The 19,848-nt window shown below is 36.3% G+C and overlaps 1 long non-coding RNA gene across 3 annotated transcripts; it reads left to right on the plus strand.

The window, feature by feature from the left end:
• Positions 1 to 6,258: 6,258 nt before the first annotated feature.
• Positions 6,259 to 7,194, plus strand: LOC138856184 (uncharacterized). 3 transcript variants are annotated; one of them, XR_011395247.1, is made up of 4 exons: positions 6,259 to 6,428; positions 6,488 to 6,648; positions 6,722 to 6,808; positions 6,881 to 7,194. It is a non-coding gene; the product is annotated as an uncharacterized lncRNA (long non-coding RNA). The 3 variants fall into 3 exon arrangements; XR_011395246.1 differs by having other exon boundaries at positions 6,488 to 6,808; XR_011395248.1 differs by having other exon boundaries at positions 6,491 to 6,808.
• Positions 7,195 to 19,848: the final 12,654 nt, after the last annotated feature.

The raw sequence follows: 19,848 nt of genomic DNA on the forward strand, positions 1-19,848 counted from the left end.
AGCTCTTAAATCAAGATTCGAAAACGAAAGAATATTGGTCGATAAACAAGTAACGACACTAATAAACTTGTCTAAAATTCAAAAAGAAACAAGTGAAGAATTTGTTAGACTACAATCCACTGTTTCTAATTGTTTGTCGGTTCTATCGACACAAAATATTCCCACAGACAGCTGGGACCCTATACTGGTAAACATATGCACCGCCGCATTACCAAAAAAATCGTTTCTTTTATGGGAGCAATCGCTCTCATCACGAAAGAAATGCCCCACGTGGCAACAAATGAAAGACATTCTTACTACCCAGTACGAAATCGCTGAAAGGGTAGACAAAAAGCTAATTAAAACAAAAATTGTACAACACGACCTAAAAAGAAGCTTCAATAGACCCCAAGCCAGTAGCAAAAACAAATTAAACAGAAGCTTGTACAAAACGCAATCGTTCACATCTGAACAGAACAATCATACGTCATGCGAACTATGCACAAGAGGGCATAAACTACAATCTTGCGAGATATTTAAACAATTTAAAATTCACAAAAGCAACAATTTTATAAGATCAAAATGATTATGTACAAATTGCTTGTCATATACTCATACTCATAAAAATTGTAAAAGCAAATTCAATTGCATCTACTGTCGAAAAAGACATCACACAATGCTTCATTACAGCCAATTTCCCATATCACCCCAAAAAAGCGCTTATACAAAAAGAACCACAGGTTTAGTTGTAACAACAACTCTTAAAAACCAAAATCCCGAACATTGCCAAAATACACCTTGCTCAAAGGCACAAAATACTCAAACGCTACACAGCGAAATACAAAATAGGGTATTACTACCCACAGCAGTCATCTCCACCGAACATCGAGGAGAACTCTACAAACTTAAAGCCCTAATAGACCAAGGATCACAACGATCTTTCATAGCGTCTAGGGCACAAAATAGGCCACAACTGCCAACAAAACAATCAAATTTTAAAATTACGGGAATGGGCGGAAGAGTAGTCCAAAACTCAAATAAAATCTGCCCCATTACCCTAATTTCCCCCCAAGCGGATAAGCGAATTGTAGCAGAAGCTATAGTTCTTAGTTCTACCGCAACTTACTAACATGCTTTCAAGCTATCACATAAATAGCAAGCATTTGCAAAAGGTTTCACACCTAAAGCTAGCAGATGCCAACTGCAACGCCCCCGCTCAAATAGATATTCTAATAGGCAGCGACCTTATACCGCAAATAATACTTGAAGGTGTTGAAAAAATTTCAACCACGCTTCTAGCCCAAAACACTATATTTGGTTATATTCTAAGTGGACTAGCTACAGAACTAGTTTCCACATCAACAACTCAAGTTGACGAACATTCAAAAGAATCGCTTAATTCACAATTAAGGAAATTTCGGGAGTTAGAAAATCGCCCCCTCATAACGACTCCAGAAGATCAGTATTATGAAGACTTCTACAAAGCCACAATTACTCGATCAAATAATGGCCGGTACGTCATACAACTACCAATAAAGCCACAATTTTCCAACACTCTACATAATGGTACAAAAAACAAAGTCAGTGTTTCCTCTGCCAATGTTCGAAACACCAATATATGTAATCCAAACATATCACCCAAATATAATAATACCTATTCCAAAAGATAATTTTTTGTACACCAATTTCCTTAAATTTAAAAAGGACAGTACAACAAAAATACAGAGGATCCAATGAATCTGTCTAGTTTTAATATCCTACTGATTCAATACCTGCATTATCCCCAATAACAAAGAGGCTAATTTTATCCTCTGTGGCAAAATTTCGACTCCGCAGGATGGCTTTCGCCAATAATGATAAAAGTGCTGATTAAAAAATTATGGCTAGACGGAGCCAACTGGGACGAACTAGCGAAACATATTCGCTTAGAAAACTGATCCCCCTTTACACACAATTTTACCGCAATTTTGCAGCTACAAATACCATGTTGAGCGAACTATTCCCAAATTACCAACGCAAACCAGATTGCTACGGCGATGCCTCAGAAAATCCATACTGCGCACCAATTCAAATTGAGCTATGTGATAATGCCAAATAAGTACTGTGTATACTACCACACGCATTTCAACATGGCAAAATATAAATTATCTCGATACTCCGATTAGGAAATTATTCTAGCCTGATTGGATAAAACACTCTATGCTTAGAAAACATGTATCCAATTGCACGTACACTCGACCATGCGCGACACAATACACATAATTGGATGATACTCACATCCTTGGGCGATTGACCGTTCCCCCGAGCACTCAGAATAATTACCCACATTCTCAAATACAATTCAACAATAAAGTTTAGGGATTACCATACTCCCAATGCGATACAGTGCCTCATCTTACAAAAAACAAAGGTCGCACTTATCCCATCTACCTAAGCGCTCATCACATGGGTAGTTTATGGCAAACACTTTTAAAAGTTGCAAATCACACTTCAAAAAAGTGGGTAAAAATCATAAATCTTACTCTCGCAAGATCCCTCTTCAAATGTTTTCAAATGAGCACCCATTCTGGCCATATCTGAGCCAGGTGTGGAGTCGCTATCCTTACTTAGTCATAATAAATAAATGGTAAATAACCGCCAATAAAAATTATAAACACAAAAACTCATATACTATTACTATAATAACAAGTCGTCAAAATAGTGAATCAATAAACACGCAAAATAAATTTGCTTACATTAAGCATTAATACCTATGGTACTTTAACATCGATTTAAACCAAAATCTTACACTTAATATTCTGCGCCCTCGGCTACTCTACCAGCAGCATGCCGAAATACTTCCAACATTTACAGCCAATATGGGTAATACTAGGCAAAATATTTGCCTAGGGGGCCCAGGATGTTTAAATGAGCTAAGCCTCAGTAAATAAACACACCACACTCCGTAAAAAATTGGCGCACCCTAATGTAACGCACCACACCTGAAAACACTCACAGACGCACCACACCACACTCAACTTTTGAGAACACTACACATGATTACACACCACACAGCAACTTAACAAAAAGGACGGGATCATCGCACACACATCATTCGAATATACACGTCAGTCAACACGGTTTCTGCTTGCTGTCTTTATTCGTTTTTCCCCCAACCACAATCCTGCGCGCTACATCTAATTCCTTTCGTCAACGCGCCTGAGCACCACATCGATCTCAGTTTGGCTCATCTTTGCGCCTAATCGGATTCAACGGCTTCAGCTTTCAACGTTCCCTGTTTTCGATCCGTATTTCTACGCGTACAGCGTTTGCAAACGCATTATAAATATTTTATAATTAATTTAAACCTAAGCGTTAATAAATAAAAATTTATTAAGCTTATGTATACAAATTAAACGGGCGTTTTTGTTTACAATACTTAGTGAGAGTGTCTAAGTATTCAGTTATGTTGTAATAAATATTTATTGTATTAACTTATACCCTATATATTAAATTTAGCTTTGATTGAGTTTATAACAGATATAAGTATCTCATTTGAGTTAATTAAGTTGACTTTAATAGTAATATTTCGATTGTTATATGTAAAATATAATAATGAAACTAAGTGAGTCTATACATACAATAGTGTTTAAATGAGTTTAAACTCCCCACTCCAAGTACACGGCTCCACTTGGAAAAGTAATAGCACACCCTAATATTATACACTACAACCGAAGAAACCACACCACACACGCCACCCAACACACCACGATACGGCCCCTGTAAACCACCTCACTAACAATAAGGACGGGATTATCGCCATCACGACTTCTAACGTTTTTATATTCGTTGCGAGAGAGAACAACGGGCTACAACCATTCGATTCGTCCGCTATCCCAAGTACCACGCAACATTTTTCGATTACAACAGCAATCTGGCGCGCTATATACCTTTTTGATCGACAACGATACGGGTTCGCTCAATCCGTATACCTGCATCGGCCTCCGAAATATACAAATAAACTAAACAAATAAAAACTTGATCTTAGGGAAAATAACACTTATTTAAAGTTACAAATTTTCTTAATAAATTGTTTGTTATACACTTGGTGACACAGGCATTTTTTTCGCATATGTTACTCACACAATTACAATTCCAGTTTAATCAATAAGTTAGTAAGATACAAAATTTTATTATAATGCATTCGGTTTCTTCGAATAATGCATGTTGAGTTGTTTCACAACATTTTTATACTCTCGCAACCTGTTGCTACAGAGTATAACAGTTTTGTTCACCTAACGGTTGTTTGTATCACCTAAAACTAATCGAGTTAGATATAGGGTTATATATATATTATATTATATATAAATGATCATAATGAAAGGCGAGTTGAAATCCGGGCGACTGTCTGTCCGTCCGTCCGTCCGTGCAAGCTCTAACTTGAGTAAAAATTTAGATATCTTTATGAAACTCGGTAGACATCTTTCTTGGTACCGTGAGACGGTTGGTATTGCAGATGGGCGTAATCGGACCACTGCCACGCCCACAGAACGCCATTAATCAAAAACAAATAAATTGCCATAACTAAGCTCCGCAATAAGATACAAGCCTGTTATTTGGTACACAAGATCACATTAGGGAGGGGCATCTGCAGTTAAAAAATTTTTTTAAGTGGGCGTGGTCCCTCCCCTAATAGGTTTACTGTGCATATTTCCTAAACCGCTTATGCTATAATAACAAAACTCACTAAAAGCCAATGCTTTTAGAATTGCTACCTGCAGTGTGAAAATAGTTGCAATCGGGTGGCAACTCCGCCCACTCCCCATATAACGGTACTATTAAAAACTACGAAAAGCGCGATAAATCAAGCACTAAACGCGCCAGAGAACTTAAATTATATCTCCGGGATTGTATGAGATGACTTTATAGGAACCGCGTTCAAAATTAGACAGTGGGCGTAGCACAGCCCACTTTTAGGTGGAAACCCATATCTTGGGATCTGCTTAACCGATTTCAACCAAATTCGGTGCATAACGTTATTTTCATATTTCTATGTTATAGTGCGAAAATGGGCGAAATCGGACTACAACCACGCCTATTTCATTTATAACATCATTTTCAATTCCATCTGACTCTTTCAGTTTCCACTATGCATATCAAGCAACAATGATTATATCGGGGTAAAACTTTGCGTGAATAATACGTTTAAAGTATGCCACCTTGTGACCAAAAATTGTCTAAATCGAACCAAAACTTTTCAAACCCCTAAGTACTAAATATGTGGACGCCAGTGCCTATAGTTGACCTTCTACCGAAAATATCAGTCAATCCACAAAGAAATCTCAAACGAGTATACCATTTGACTTTGCGAGAGTATAAAATGTTCGGTTACATCCGAACTTAGTCCTTCCTTACTTATTTAATTTAAAATTTTGCAGCACTTGAAAATATTTCAACGCCTTAGATATTTTCAAATTGCGAGAGTATAAAATGTGCAACATTTGCTTCCAGTTAGTTTTGTTATTATAGCATTAGCGGATTAAGCGATATGCACATTAAACCTATTTGAGGCGGGACCACGCCCACTTAAAAAAAATTTTTTAACTGCAGACGTTCCTCCCTAATGTGATCCTGTGTACCAAATAACAGTCTTGTATCTTATTGCGGAGCTTAGTTATGGCAATTTATTTGTGTTTGATTAATGGCGTTTTGTGGGCGTGGCAGTGGTCCGATTATGCCCATCTGCAATACCAACTCACGGTACCAAGAAACATTCCTACCAAGTTTCATAAAGATATCTCAATTTTTACTCAAGTTAGAGCTTGCACGGACGGACGGACGGATGGACAGACAATCACCCGGATTTCAACTCGTCTCCTCATTATGATCATTTATATATATATATAACCGTATATCTAACTCGATTAGTTTTAGCTAATACAAACAACCGTTAGGTGAACAAAAATTGTATACTCTGTAGTAACATGTTGGGAAATAAAAAAGTGCTGCGGAAGAGTTTAACATTCATTATTCGACGAAATCGTGAATGGATTATCATCAAATTTATCGCGTCGATAAAATTATATTAAAATCCTCATTATATGAGTTATATGTGCTTTGGTCCCCTGTGTAGATTAAGTGCATCTTGCGCATATTATCAGTGCTGCTGTCTGTATATTTTTTTGTATACACTGTAGTTTGTGTGCTTTGTTCGAGAGGCAATGATTTTCAATTTTTTTTATGAGGAAACCCTACAATACGGAGGTAACCAATTCACTACTACATCTGGAAATTTCCACCTATTACACCACATATTCAAAGCTAACTTTTTGTTTTTAAATTCAAAATTCTGTTGTAAGAGTAGCAACATTCATTATGCATATTTTTTGAATGCGTAAGAAAAAGATGCACCTAGGGCTATTAAATTTTTTATCAACGATGGCCGGCATTATTTGGAAACATTGTTTGAAGTAAGCGCTTTCTCTGATTTGCTTCTTAAATATAATGTTAGTTTTATTTTGTTATAAAGAAGGTTCTTGAATTTTATGTTGTTTCTGAAGAACTGATTAAATATAGTTGCATAGGACGAAAGAAAATTCTCAATGTGCCGCTAGAGCTGGAAATCTAGTGGGGTCAATTGTGTCGCTATCGTGAAGCGTTGCGTGTTAGCTTTCCCAATGGGGTTCCAAGGTAAGTTGCCTCATTTTCTGCTTGTTGGAAAGTTGGAAAGACCAATAAGGTTGGATTGCCTCGCAATTTGCAGCGCAAGATTTGGAATGCGCGAGAGATTTTCCACATCAATAAGCGCATGTTCACTATCGCGCAGAGTTTGGGTGAATGTGCTACACAGGTAAGTATGGATGTGCAATGCCTAAATTAACTACTTATTCTTTACTCTGTGTATTTTATAAATTTTTTTTAGATGATATTCATTACTTTTCATTTTGGTGGTGTGTCGTCAAATAACGTTTCATTGGGTGTGCGTTCTCTACAGGAAATACTTGATATCTACAAGAAATTAGGAACTTTTTTTACTGGTGGTGCGGCGCGGGACGCCGATATGATGAATTGAGGCCATAATGTCATAATCGGCATTATAATAATATATAATTATGAATAATTTAATTTTAACGGGTCAATATTGTATATGCCTATGTTGAATATACATATATATAATTGAGGCCATAATGCCATATATCGGCATTATAATAGTATATAATTATGAATAATTTAATCATATCGGGCCAATATTGTATATGCCTATGTTGAATATATATATATACATACAAGTATACACTTTATTTATTGGCATTGGTTTTTATAAAATGTTTCATCTGGTTCATTTTTCCACAAAATTAGAATTGGAAGATTTCTTCTTCTTAACCGAAAATCATTTGCTTGGTTAGAAAATGACATCAGTTGAAATTTCAACATTTTGTTTGGTTACCTTAACATAGGTTGCCCATGTTAATCATTTCAAATGAAAAATAATTCGAATATCATAACGCATTGATAAACCGTGAAGGCGAAATCGGGAAAACTTTAGTATACCATCCCACGCTTTCGGGGTTAAAAGGGGTATGGTTGGATAGAGGAGATTCTCCAGATCACGAATATATACCGCCGGAAACTTATAGTTTTCGAGATATTTTCATTTTAAGTTGAAAATTTCACAAATTTTATCTTACAATTTCTCGATTTGGTTCTCAATGCTTAACTTTTCTTTTATATTATGCACTTATTATACACTAACACTTCACTAAAATGTTTCTCCCCTCGGGCCATAGGGGAGTTAGAGGACAATAATAAACGAAACCAATAATTAAAACTATTTTAGCCAAAAATAGAACGTCAACTACCGAAACATCTTTCGTAACCTCTCACAACTCCAGACTCCCAAAAATGAATCTGCAGAAATTCAAGGGAGAATATTCGGAATTAAAAATTGTATGAGTTTCTTTGAGGGTTTGGTTCACAATGATCCAAATATCCCAGATATTGAAGAACTTAACCATTTAGTTAATTGCCTATCTCTAAAAGCTTTGGGAGGAGTAAACGCATATCTAATATCGGATGAAAATTATCCAAAAGCGTTGGCAAGTCTAAAAAAAGTTTACAATAATAAATGTTTGATATTCTTCAATACAATTTCGAAACTTTTTGAGCTGCCAAGTATCCCGAAGCCGTCAGCACCTTCACTGCGCCCGATGATCGATGAAGTGTCGGCTGTTTATGACTTATTGCTATCGATTGGCACTGAGAAGCAAATAACAAACGCCATTATTATACACATAGTCATGACAACGGTTGAATCCGCCCCCCGATCTAAGTGGGAGAACAACTTGAATACGACCAGTTACCATTATGGAAGGACTGTGAAGTCACCTTGAATAGAGGATTTCAGCAGTTATCAGCAAAAAGAGCGTCGTCGCACGAGTCACATTAAGCAGCAACATATGGACAGGCCGAAGTCAGCTTTAGTTGCTGCAAATAACAAGCAGCCAACGTGTCAACAGTGCCAGTGGACCACTTTCAAGGCGTTTCCGGTTCAACACAGGTACAAAACTGGTACGGGTTCGAGTTTTTGAAATCGGTGCCCTTATGCACAATTTGTTTGTATTAGGGACACGCTGTATCTAAGTGCAGAGCCGATCGATGTAGTCGATCCCATTACACGTTGTTGCACCAGTATACGGTTTCTTTTCCCGCTGCTCCTCATTCGCATCCATGCGCCACACATGCTATGCATACAGCGAGTATACCGGACGGTATAATGTTGGCGAAAGTAGTTATTCAAGTGAGGACCACTTATGGCGAATACCTGCCTGCGGGAACGTTGCTGGACTCAGACTTCCAAGTCAACATTATGACGGAGGCCTTGGCACAGAAGTTGCGGATTCGACGCCAACACAAAACGATAAGCGTAATCAGAAATTCCAATACGAAAGTGGGGAGTAAATTAAGTGCGGTAAATAATTACGAATTTTCGTCGAAATTCTGAATAATGCGGTGTGTTTCGGCTAATAATCCAGACCATAAAATCAATGTTAATGGCTGGAAAATTCCGCCCATTATTGAATTGGCGGATCTAGAATTCCATAAATCAAAAAATATTGATATCTTATTGGGTGCAAAAATCTGTTAGCAGTTGGCCGAATTAAAAGTGGTCCTAATCAACCAACCCTACAGAAACCCTTTTAGGGTGGATTGTGTATGGCAAATATGTCAGCAATATAAGTCATCCTCCAAGTCCAAAACTTTTGGACTCTAGAAGAATTATCTTCAGAAACAAGTGGCATCAAATTCACACCAGAGCAAATAGAGTATGAAACATACTGCGTTAATACTACTCAAGTTTGTCTTCGAAATGGCTTCACGTCAGAATGACTTTTAAAGCTGATCGTAAATTACTCAATCACTGATATGAAACCATAGTTCTGTGGTTTCAGATCCTGGAGGAGAACATTGAAAGATCCAGAACTTAGTAAAATGTATCTGGACTTTATGAATGAATAAAGAGCATTGGGTCACATGAGCCCAACGAACAATAAGATTCCGAGGGAGCCACACTACTTCATTCCACATCAATTAGTTTTAAGGCCCGAGAGCACAACAAACAAATTAAGTGTTGTCTTTGACGCTTCGAGTCGTACTTCATCTAAAATGGCATTAAATCAACTTTTGATGGTAGGTCCAACCATCCAAGAAGAATTCTACTCCGCTCTTCTTCGTTTCCGCTAACAGTAGCACCCTTTAACGGCAGACATTACTAAAATGTACCGCCAAATTATTATGAATGAAGAAGATAGAAACTGTCAGCTTATTGCGTGGAGAGAGCATCCATCAGAGCAAATTCAGATTTTTCAACCTAAAACCGTCACTTACGGGAATGCGCCTGTACTACTTCTCGCAACACAGTGTTTACAAATGCTCAGCGAGGCTAATACAACTAAGTATCCACTCGGTTCATTGGCCATTAAAAGAAACTTTTACAAGTATGTTGATGACATATTAACCTTAACGAAGTGGTTTTCGAACCACCCTAAATTTTTCGACAGTGAAAAGTCCATAAGCTTCAATGCCAAAAATTGAACTAAAGCGCTAGGAATATATTGGGTGCCGAAAGAGGATTTGCTTCGACTTGTTTGGATGCCAATTTAAATTATATTTTAGCAACTAAACGAAACATATTGTTAATCTCTGCTACCCTTTTCGATATTCTTGGATTATTAGCCCCACTAGTCAGCAATGCAAAAATATTATTGCAAGAGCTTTGGATCTAAAAACTAAATTGGGATGAGTCGATTCCATTGCGCCTTGACACTAGCTGGCAAAATTTCAAAGTCAACTCCTACTGCAGCTCTCATCAATTTGCATTCCTCGGTACTTAAACTTTTCCGACGCTTCATTAAGAGCCTACGGATGCTGCATATACATATGAAGCCAATCTGCTAGTGGTGTCAAATGTGCATATGCTGCTTACTGCTCTAAAGTGGCTTCGCTGAAAATCAAGTCTCTTCCGCGTCTCGAGCGCTCGGCAGCACACATTATAGTAACGATTAGCGGTTATGTTGAGTCGATGATTTGAGAAAATTACATTTTGGACCATCCACATTACAAAGCTTTGTCGCAAATAGAGTGTCCGAAATTCAAGAACTGTCGGACAATGTACATTGGCGACATGTGCCAACAATACAAAATCCTGCGGATCACGTGTCGCGGGGTTGCAACGTGGACGAATTGAATATTTCGATGTGGTTTGGCGGTCCACAGTTCCTCCTAGAAGACTCCGCTTTGTGGCCAATTAACACTTACTTCCAGCTTTCCCCAGAAGACGAAGCATTAAAGAAGAAGAAAAATAGTTTCACACAGTTCTCTTCTCATCAAAAATTGCTTCGTATTGTCCCATACTTATTACGAATCCACGCTTAATCCGTTCTTGCATGAGTATTCGGATGTGTCGCTTTCATTCAAACTAATCCGAGTAGGAGGGCGCCCATTAAATGCACCTCTCCTATACGGTGCCAAATTTCCATTGTTACTTAATAAAAATTCGCACTTCGTTATCACTTATTTACGGTTCATGCACTTTTGAAATCAAAAGCGTTGGTTGCGCATCTTCAAAAACGCATAGGGCTGATAAATGCCAGAGAAGCATGCAGTAGAACCGTAATAAACTGTACACACTGCTTTCATTACAAGTTGAACCCAAATAATGGGAAATTTGCCAGTCGATAAACTACGAGCGCTGTGACCCTTTCTTATATGTGGCGTAGATTTTTGTGGTCCACTATATACAATTTTAAAAATACGCGGTTGACCACCAGTGTTCACATCTTGAAGTGAGGCGATTATCGTACCAGTAGCGTAGAATTATCGTACATGAAACGAAATTATCGTACTTTTAAAAAGAATGACTATAATTATTTTAATTATTGCTAATTTTTGCAATTTTTCTTGGAGGTGTAATGTCCAAATCAACATCAGTTGGTTTAGTATTATTTATTTCTTCGGAATCTTCACGTAAAGAACTCATTTTTCACTTTACAGCTACATAGTGAAAATGATAGTTTATATATAGTTTATAGCCAATGAATTAAAGTTTTCGATTGACATACTTACTCATTAATATAAAAACACAATCATTTAATATAAAAGCATAATCGCGTTGAGCTTCCAGTTACAGTTTTTTTCGAATTACTATTTTAAATCTTGAACGCGAGAACGTTAGCTCAATACAATAACAAGCCAACATTTGAACAACAAATATGCAAAGTCTGTGAAGTCTGAACATTATCGAAATCAAACCACAATATCGATATTATTTGTTCGTTGAACGAACCAGTAGATGGCGTTGTGAGCAAAAAGACGGAAGAAATATTTGCTAGCAGTAAGAGGCATGAAATTATCGCATATGTACGATAATTATCGTACGGTTGCGATCACTGTTGACCACACGTAAAAACGTATATAGCAGTTTTCGTGTGCTTCACTTCAATACAGAGAACGTATATCATAGAGAAGGTTCAATGGCGGACCAGTGTGTGAATTGTCAAAACCTAGCAAGATTTTAATAGTGGATTTCACCACATTTGGCTCGGAAGGAGAAACTTTAACAGTGGCGCGTAAACAGAGCTGAGCATTGTATGAAAATTATGCTCAGAGACTTGCTTTGATATTACAGCTGCATGTTAGCCTTTTGGCTTATATTTTTATACGTTTATATGCCATCATATTTATTCATATGAATATCATATTGCGAATTTTTATGAATGCATGCAAAACTGATAAGATCTTTTAAATTATGAAATTTCGAAATAATATTTATAGTCAATTTGGGCATTTAATAATTTTATTCAGTTTTTACCTAATATACTTTCCTAATAAATATTTAATATTATAATAATAGAGATTAAATTTATTACAATATATGTATGTATGTACATCTTTTATCATATTAATCTTATATAGTCATATGTATGTACGTATGTATTTGAATGTACGCATTCAGAAAGTCAAATCATGATTTTATCACTTATCAATACACTATATGTGCGCGCATTGATTATATGTACACGCATATATCTACATAAAATTGCCGAACAAATAATGCATACACAAACCAACCTACATATGTGTGTGCGTACACATGTAAATATGTCAAATGCAAAAACTACAAACATTGTTCTACAAAAACAACAATCGTCACAAGTCAATATGTCAGCCAAATAGGCGAAGCCCAAATTTATAGTAAATTACACAACAACAACATTTCCATTCATGAATGCAGGCGTACTTTTAACAAGCAACCTCGCTTCATTCATAAAAACAGATACCCTCACATCCCCCCGAGCATGCTTTTGCCTACAAGCGTCTTTTCACGACGATGGCAAAAGCTAAAAATCATAAATTGAACAAATTTCTGATATTCCCTCTAGAAGGGAAAAGTGACAACCCCTCAAATATGAGTATTAAAATATTTTAGAATAAAAGTGACAACATAGTATATTTGTCGATTTACAATTCAAGAAACTTTTTAAAGATAATATTCAATATTCCTCTGATTTATGTATACAGTAAACCCCGGTTAAGTATCAATACTCCAATCCCTCTTATCTGTCTGTGTCTGGCTGTGCTTGCAGAAATTTTTTTTTTTAAATACATAGAAATTATTTTTTTGCTACCACTCGCTTAAGTTCCACTATCGCTTATGTTTCAAAGCACAAAAAATCTGCATCTTTGGTTTTGGCACTTAACCGGAATTGACTGTATTTGTCAAAGAACGTGCGTATGTAAATATTCGAATTTTTTGTACACACATCTGCCCGTATATATGCACATGACTTGTTGACTTTGTTTCCATTTACGCATGCCACGTTGTATATGAATAAGGGTTGATTTTGCACTTGCCATATGCGATGTATGTTTGTAAAAGTGTGTATGCTTCTGATTTCCCATGAAACAATGATTGTACATATTTACATTCATACGTTGCATATAGACAAATTAACAATTATAATGGGTGCTTTCATATTTGTTATATGCACACATAATTATACATATACTTACATATATATGTATAAGAATATTTGCGACCGCTTGGTCTTTTCTTATGGGGTTATGTCAAGCAAGAGGAGTACAAAATCAAACCCAGAAATTTGACTGAACTGAAGCAGTCCTTTAAATACATATTTGATGCAATCCCGACTTCAACCTTTCAGCCCGCATTAATTTGCTAATTAGGTGTCGCATATGCGTGGCTAAGCATGGAGGAATAATTAATTGTATAAAATAAAATTAAAATTTTCTATACAATACAACAAAAATTGATAAAAAAGAAACTTAATACGGTTAATTTTTGTAGCACGATTCGTGAGCCGCCCTGTATATGCAGAATATCTTTAAATTATATGTAAATTCGTTTGCGCATTGTAAATATACGAATCTGTAAGTGCCGTTTCACACAGGGATTCAAAAGAGTTTGAGTTTTTTCAAATTTTCTTTTGGTGTCGCTCTGGGCATTCACACGGTCAAAAAGAGTCCAGCAACTCGAGTCTAGTTTTTCTGCATTCCTTTTCACAAAATTTTCGTAAATATTTGTGCGGTTCGACTGCGCAACACTGCGTGCTGCGTATTTCATTTGTATGTTGAGATGATGGTCACACATTTTGCTTACAATGAATTACCATGAATATGGTAGAACAATATGCATAATACAAGTACCTACCCGCTAAATAGTTTCAAAGAAATACTAAAGACGGGAATTCCCTTATCCACAAGAATGTATTGAATATCCGCTACTAATATTTTCAAGGCCAAATTTATAATAGGAATTTCCTAATCTTTAAGTATTAAAAATTCATAATTTCTTTACTCCATAATCTATATCTTAATTTTCTTCTTATTTACAATTTTTGAAAATATTTCTATTATTCTATGCATACATATTTGCATATTACATACAAAAATTGATAACAGAACTCAAATTTGCGATCGAATTCATTTGAAACCGGGCGCTCTTGCAACCACTCAAAGAATTTGAAAGTGAAAAGGAATGCTAAAAAGGGTAGCAGCGAGCTGTTACGAACAAGAACACAAAGTGTGCCACCCGAAGATGAGTGGCACGGTCCCTTCGTCTTTCCTCGTCGTCCCCTCGCCCACAATAAACTGGTATGAGACTCTTTTGAATCCCAATGTGAAACGGCACTAAGCGTACATTTCTTAACATTGAATTTAGCATTATTTTTCTCATTTAACATTCAAAATGCTCAATTCTGCTATTTTGCGCTCCGCAGGGGTAAAATTCTGGTGAAATCCGCTTATAATTTGTTTGAGGTGAGATCCTCTTAAGTTGGCGAGTAACCCTCCGTCAAGAGGAACATTTTGACAATCGGCACACCATGAACCTTCTCTATGATATACGTTCTCTGATGATATACGTTCTCTGATGATATACGTTCTCTGAAAATACCTGCACATTATTTACTTTGCTTTCGCGCTCTCTTCGTTGTGCGAACCTACATACATACACATTTATATACACAAACGGCAATTAATATATCTGTAACTTTATACCCTACTTTGGGACCTTATAAAGTTATTTAATATCAATTTCCAAAAAAGGAACCATTATCATAAATTTCGAATATAATCATACGGCATAGAATCTGCCTGTCTACCCTACGCTGGGTAATATTAAACTATACAAATTTTAAACATTCACTAAAAAGTGATTTATAAATTGTGAATGAATAAACAAAGTGAAATAAAATTTCCTTAATTTTATTTTTTATTAAAACGTAAACAAAAAAAAAAACAAACAAACTCTTAAAAAAAAAATATATAGGTATATACATATATATATAAATACATAAAATATTCTTTTAACAAGAACTAAAGTACATACGCATATGTACATCTATTCAAGCAAATCCTCTTGTTCTTGTTAAAACACAAGCATGCAGGATTGCGAACCACACAAAAATGCATTGATCTCTCTAACGAGCTCTCAATTGCACACAAACAAAAATAATATTCAAATATACAAATATTAAAACATATTCAATTATAGTTGTACATATTTTCAAAGTCCACGTTGGCATACACCCAATCAAGCAGTACAAGCAGGATTGCGTACATAAAAATCTAAAAGCACATTGATCTCTTCAACGAGCTCTCAATTGCATTAGAATATATACACACATACGCACAAACAATCCGTGCATACCTATGTACAAAGTGTATTGATCTCTTTAACGAGCTCTCATTTTCGCGAGCACATAAATATATACTAACAAGTCCGTGTATTAGGGTGTACCTAAATACTCCAACATAAGGACATAAAAGTATTGTTAAATTAAAAGTGCGATTCTTAATAACTAAATTAAGAAAATTTAAATTACACTCACAACAAAATATTTAAAATAAAATACAAATTAAAAAATTTATTTCGCATTTAAATATTTATCTAGTCCAAAAAAAACTCGTATACAAGTATACGTAAAAGAGTATTCGGTATTAATTATCATTTATTGCTGCGTTTAAATCAGTTTACACTGAGAAAATTTTAATTAACTTTGACACATACAGTAATAAATAACATAACTAAAATGGTTAATGGCGATAAAAATCAAATTACACCTGCAGAAGCTACACGCGCAAGACAGGTTACCACAAAGCAAATAAAAGGCAAAAATATTTGTGCGACCAAATTCATTTCTGAGACTGACAGATTAACACGATACTGCACTCGATTTTCATCTTCACCGATTCAAGACGTCTCTGAATCGTTATTGGAAATAAAAAAACAAAATATTGACAATTTTTGGACTCGTCTCCAAACGGCTCATGACGCCATAGTAGATTATGACAATTCAGATCTACCACACGATTTTAAATTTTTGCCTTACGCACTATACGAAAACTGCTTAGACCAGTACGAAGAAACAAAAGCTATGATTTCTGATCAATTAAAGCTAATAAATAAAGCTCTCCACATCCGAGAGTAGAGCTGCAAAATCAAGAGGCAAGTTCAGGCATCCATCTCGAGGTGCCCGCATGTGACACAGAAATATTTTATGGTGGTTATGAACAATGGCCGTCCTTCCGGGATATGTTCACTGCCGTATACATCAACCATCCAAAATGATCAAAAGCGCAGAAATTGTATCACCTCCGATACAAAACAAAAGGTCAAGCAGGCGTCATAGTCAAACAGTTCGCACTAAATGACGACAATTTCAATTTGGCTTGGGAAGCTCTTAAATCAAGATTCGAAAACGAAAGAATATTGGTCGATAAACAAGTAACGACACTAATAAACTTGTCTAAAATTCAAAAAGAAACAAGTGAAGAATTTGTTAGACTACAATCCACTGTTTCTAATTGTTTGTCGGTTCTATCGACACAAAATATTCCCACAGACAGCTGGGACCCTATACTGGTAAACATATGCACCGCCGCATTACCAAAAAAATCGTTTCTTTTAAGGGAGCAATCGCTCTCATCACGAAAGAAATGCCCCACGTGGCAACAAATGAAAGACTTTCTTACTACCCAGTACGAAATCGCTGAAAGGGTAGACAAAAAGCTAATTAAAACAAAAATTGTACAACACGACCTAAAAAGAAGCTTCAATAGACCCCAAGCCAGTAGCAAAAACAAATTAAACAGAAGCTTGTACAAAACGCAATCGTTCACATCTGAACAGAACAATCATACGTCATGCGAACTATGCACAAGAGGGCATAAACTACAATCTTGCGAGATATTTAAAAAATTTAAAATTCACAAAAGCAACAATTTTATAAGATCAAAATGATTATGTACAAATTGCTTGTCATATACTCATACTCATAAAAATTGTAAAAGCAAATTCAATTGCATCTACTGTCGAAAAAGACATCACACAATGCTTCATTACAGCCAATTTCCCATATCACCCCAAAAAAGCGCTTATACAAAAAGAACCACAGGTTTAGTTGTAACAACAACTCTTAAAAACCAAAATCCCGAACATTGCCAAAATACACCTTGCTCAAAGGCACAAAATACTCAAACGCTACACAGCGAAATACAAAATAGGGTATTACTACCCACAGCAGTCATCTCCACCGAACATCGAGGAGAACTCTACAAACTTAAAGCCCTAATAGACCAAGGATCACAACGATCTTTCATGTTTCCAAGCTATCACATAAATAGCAAGCATTTGCAAAAGGTTTCACACCTAAAGCTAGCAGATGCCAACTGCAACGCCCCCGCTCAAATAGATATTCTAATAGGCAGCGACCTTATACCGCAAATAATACTTGAAGGTGTTGAAAAAATTTCAACCACGCTTCTAGCCCAAAACACTATATTTGGTTGGATTCTAAGTGGACTAGCTACAGAACTAGTTTCCACATCAACAACTCAAGTTGACGAACATTCAAAAGAATCGCTTAATTCACAATTAAGGAAATTTCGGGAGTTAGAAAAACGCCCCCTCATAACGACTCCAGAAGATCAGTATTATGAAGACTTCTACAAAGCCACAACTACTCGATCAAATAATGGCCGGTACGTCATACAACTACCAATAAAGCCACAATTTTCCAACACTCTACATAATGGTACAAAAAACAAAGTCAGTGTTTCCTCTGCCAATGTTCGAAACACCAATATATGTAATCCAAACATATCACCCAAATATAATAATACCTATTCCAAAAGATAATTTTTTGTACACCAATTTCCTTAAATTTAAAAAGGACAGTACAACAAAAATACAGAGGATCCAATGAATCTGTCTAGTTTTAATATCCTACTGATTCAATACCTGCATTATCCCCAATAACAAAGAGGCTAATTTTATGCTCTGTGGCAAAATTTCGACTCCGCAGGATGGCTTTCGCCAATAATGATAAAAGTGCAGATTAAAAAATTATGGCTAGACGGAGCCAACTGGGACGAACTAGCGAAACATATTCGCTTAGAAAACTGATCCCCCTTTACACACAATTTTACCGCAATTTTGCAGCTACAAATACCATGTTGAGCGAACTATTCCCAAATTACCAACGCAAACCAGATTGCTACGGCGATGCCTCAGAAAATCCATACTGCGCACCAATTCAAATTGAGCTATGTGATAATGCCAAATAAGTACTGTGTATACTACCACACGCATTTCAACATGGCAAAATATAAATTATCTCGATACTCCGATTAGGAAATTATTCTAGCCTGATTGGAAAAAACACTCTATGCTTAGAAAACATGTATCCAATTGCACGTACACTCGTCCATGCGCGACACAATACACATAATTGGATGATACTCACATCCTTGAGCGATTGACCGTTCCCCCAAGCACTCAGAATAATTACCCACATTCTCAAATACAATTCAACAATAAAGTTTAGGGATTACCATACTCCCAATGCGATACAGTGCCTCATCTTACAAAAAACAAAGGTCGCACTTATCCCATCTATCTAAGCGCTCATCACATGGGTAGTTTATGGCAAACACTTTTAAAAGTTGCAAATCACACTTCAAAAAAGTGGGTAAAAATCATAAATCTTACTCTCGCAAGATCCCTCTTCAAATGTTTTCAAATGAGCACCCATTCTGGCCATATCATATCCTGCCAGGTGTGGAGTCGCTATCCTTACTTAGTCATAATAAATAAATGGTAAATAACCGCCAATAAAAATTATAAACACAAAAACTCATATACTATTACTATAATAACAAGTCGTCAAAATAGTGAATCAATAAACACGCAAAATAAATTTGCTTACATTAAGCATTAATACCTATGGTACTTTAAAATCGATTTAAACCAAAATCTTACACTTAATATTCTGCGCCCTCGGCTACTCTACCAGCAGCATGCCGAAATACTTCCAACATTTACAGCCAATATGGGTAATACTAGGCAAAATATTTGCCTAGGGGGCCCAGGATGTTTAAATGAGCTAAGCCTCAGTAAATAAACACACCACACTCCGTAAAAAATTGGCGCACCCTAATGTAACGCACCACACCTGAAAACACTCACAGACGCACCACACCACACTCAACTTTTGAGAACACTACACATGATTACACACCACACAGCAACTTAACAAAAAGGACGGGATCATCGCACACACATCATTCGAATATACACGTCAGTCAACACGGTTTCTGCTTGCTGTCTTTATTCGTTTTTCCGCCAACCACAATCCTGCGCGCTACATCTAATTCCTTTCGTCAACGCGCCTGAGCACCACATCGATCTCAGTTTGGCTCATCTTTGCGCCTAATCAAATTCAACGGCTTCAGCTTTCAACGTTCCCTGTTTTCGATCCGTATTTCTACGCGTACAGCGTTTGCAAACGCATTATAAATATTTTATAATTA

The sequence above is a fragment of the Bactrocera oleae genome, chromosome 3, assembly GCF_042242935.1.
Source record: "Bactrocera oleae isolate idBacOlea1 chromosome 3, idBacOlea1, whole genome shotgun sequence".
NCBI lineage: Eukaryota > Metazoa > Arthropoda > Insecta > Diptera > Tephritidae > Bactrocera > Bactrocera oleae.